The sequence below is a fragment of the Panicum hallii genome, chromosome 3 (genome assembly GCF_002211085.1).
Source record: "Panicum hallii strain FIL2 chromosome 3, PHallii_v3.1, whole genome shotgun sequence".
NCBI classification, from domain to species: Eukaryota; Viridiplantae; Streptophyta; class Magnoliopsida; order Poales; family Poaceae; genus Panicum; species Panicum hallii.
In genome coordinates this window covers 63,951,295-63,953,898 of record NC_038044.1, presented here as the reverse complement: position 1 = coordinate 63,953,898, position 2,604 = coordinate 63,951,295, and the positions used below count along the sequence as shown (strand labels likewise).

The following is a 2,604-nucleotide window of genomic DNA, read 5'->3' as shown; positions in this document are numbered from 1 at the left end:
GACACACAGAATTGTACCGGAGCTACCCTCCACAACCCGACATCCCTCGACTGGACCACCTTCTCCCCAGCACCGCAGCCGAAGCGAAGAGGGCTCGAGTAGCTGAGGCTCTGCCCGGCAGCGAGTCCACTCGGCAGCGAGTCCACTGAAGGCGGGAGCCCCCTGGCGGAGAGGGAAGCCGAGGGGGAGGCGAGAAGGGACAACTCCCCCGGACCATTCGTGGAGTTGACCGAAACTCTGCCTTCGATCCCGCAAGTTCATCAAGTTGTGCGCAAATGGAAAGCGCAAGGTCATCAAATATCGGTATTGTTGCACGCTAACAGTATCCATTTGCAGTCCATCTACTTCTCCCGAGCCCGAGCGCGAAGAGGTTGGAACGGATCCATCAACTTCTGCGACAGGAGCGGATCCATTTGCTTCTACGACAAAAGCGGTAACCATCACCGTGGCGGGCACCACGCCACCAGCTGGTGTGACCCCGCCGCCAGCGACGGGTACCGTGGTTGAGACGCCACGGGCTATGAGGGTGAAGAAAGCTGTCATGAAGAAGTCTTCACTGTAAGTTTACGTCTTGTTGCATAATGATCATTCTGTTCTCTTCGACTTGTGTGATGATATAACTAACTCTACTTCATTAGGTCTGTGACTGCCAGGGGGTTTAAACCAAAGCCTGTGTCGGCTACTCCAGCCCCTGAGCCGCCAGCCCCAGAAGGGCCCGCGCCCAAGGGACCAGCCCCCGAGACGGACACGCACTGCCCGACCTGCCACCTCCCGAGCCCCAGCAAGCTGAAGCTAGAGCTGGTGGTGAGGAACATGTCGAGGCCCCTGCAGCCACTCCTGCAGGTGGCACAGGTGAGTGTCTGACCACCCACGGCTAGCTGCTTAGACCACAGGTATTATATACTGAATGCATCTTGACTCGTAGGCGGCCAGCAACCACCTTCTGAAAGAAACGTAGGGACCTCAAGGAGGCCTGGAGACCTGCTGATAGCCGGACGCGGATACCAGAACGTCATCACCACAGATCTGGTGGATGATCCAATGCTGTTGGACGACAACATAAAAACCTTCAAGAAGGCCTACAAAGAGTTGTACGATTCTGCCCTGGTAAGACATGAGTACTCTTTTGTCAGTGTACGTTGTCGAGTTGCTTGTCTTAATCTCCCTCCTTATGCAGAATGTGATCAGGCACTCGTAAAAGAAGACCAAAAAACTAAAAGTAGTCGTGAGTGGCCACCAGGAGCTTGCCACCAAGGAAAAACACATATCCCAAGAGCAGACGAAGAACTGCTATCTTCAGAGAGAACTTGACCAGCTGAAGCAAGAGCGGACTTGAGAGACGTGGCTCCTTAAGAACGATCTGCGCAATCTTGAGGAACAGGTCAAGGAACAAAAGAAGGCGCACCAAGGCAAGCCCTTACTTCCCTCGAGTACTTCCACTTAACAATTTATCTTGGATTCTGAAAATATCTTCACCGTAGAGCTTAGAAAATCTTAACATATAAAGAAGTGCTGCTTACTGACATGAAAAATATGCTGTATCGCTGTACAAATGACGTCGAGAGGCTGCAGAAGGTCCTCGCCGACACCGAACAACAGTTCGCCGGTAGCCTTCAGCAGATCAAGACGCTGGGCGAAGAGAAGGAGTAACGGCAAAAAGAGCTGGAGGACCTCAGGGGAGCCGCCAAGAAGCTTGTGGACATTGTGGACCCACAAGAAGATGGCGAATTAGGCGAGCGGCCCTTGCTGGAGCGACTTCTCGGAGCACCGCAGAAGGTCGTCAAGTTCCTTGCTGAAGCCCCGGTCGCGTGTGTCAGCCACGCTCTTGCCTTTGTGAAATCCTTTTGGCCGGAAGCTCAACTAGAAACATTCACTCAGGGAGTGGCTGCGGAGTGCACTGAAGAACAATTCAACGAGTACCTCCAAGAAGCCCAACCTGTAGCAGAACAAATAGTAAAAAGTGTACTGGAGGATTAAGATGTAAGAACAAGTACTCATTTCCTTGTATATTTATTCTTATTTGATGTCTCTACTTGTATGTGCCTCAACTGAATTGTCATCCAGATTTAAAGGCTAAGTAGTAGACACTACCCCGGGTGCAGCGACTCTGGAAGTAGCCGTAGCAGCTCCGGGTAGGAACCCATCCAACAAGTTAGATACAACCCGATCGAACAGGTCTAACCAATTAGGAAAGAACGCGAGCATCGTCGCGAGACTGCCGTGCTTATGGCAAGAAAAATGAAGCTACCCCGAGTGCAACGACTCTGGGTGTAGTCGAAATCGCTCCTCATGTGAGCGCTTCCAACGAGTTAGGTATAAACCAATCGAACGGATCGAACTCGTTAGAAAAGAATGCGAGCATCGTCGCGTGACTGCCGTGCTTATGGCAAGAAATCAAAGCTACCCCAAGTGCAACGACTCTGGGTGTAGTCGAAATCGCTCCTCATGTGAGCGCGTCCAACGAGTTAGGTACAAACCAATCGAACGGATCGAACTCGTTGGGAAAGAATGCGAGCATCATCGCGTGACTGCCGTGCTTATGGCAAGAAATCAAAACTACCCCGAGTGCAACAACTTTGGGCGTAGTCGAAATAGCTCCTCGTG

The 2,604-nt window shown here is 52.0% G+C and overlaps 1 long non-coding RNA gene across 1 annotated transcript; it reads left to right on the top strand.

Moving 5' to 3' along the window:
* The first annotated feature begins 290 nt into the window (after positions 1 to 290).
* On the top strand, positions 291 to 1,458 carry LOC112886309. Its single transcript, XR_003227368.1, has 4 exons — positions 291 to 558; positions 639 to 852; positions 926 to 1,107; positions 1,178 to 1,458. It is a non-coding gene; the product is annotated as an uncharacterized LOC112886309 (long non-coding RNA).
* Positions 1,459 to 2,604: the final 1,146 nt, after the last annotated feature.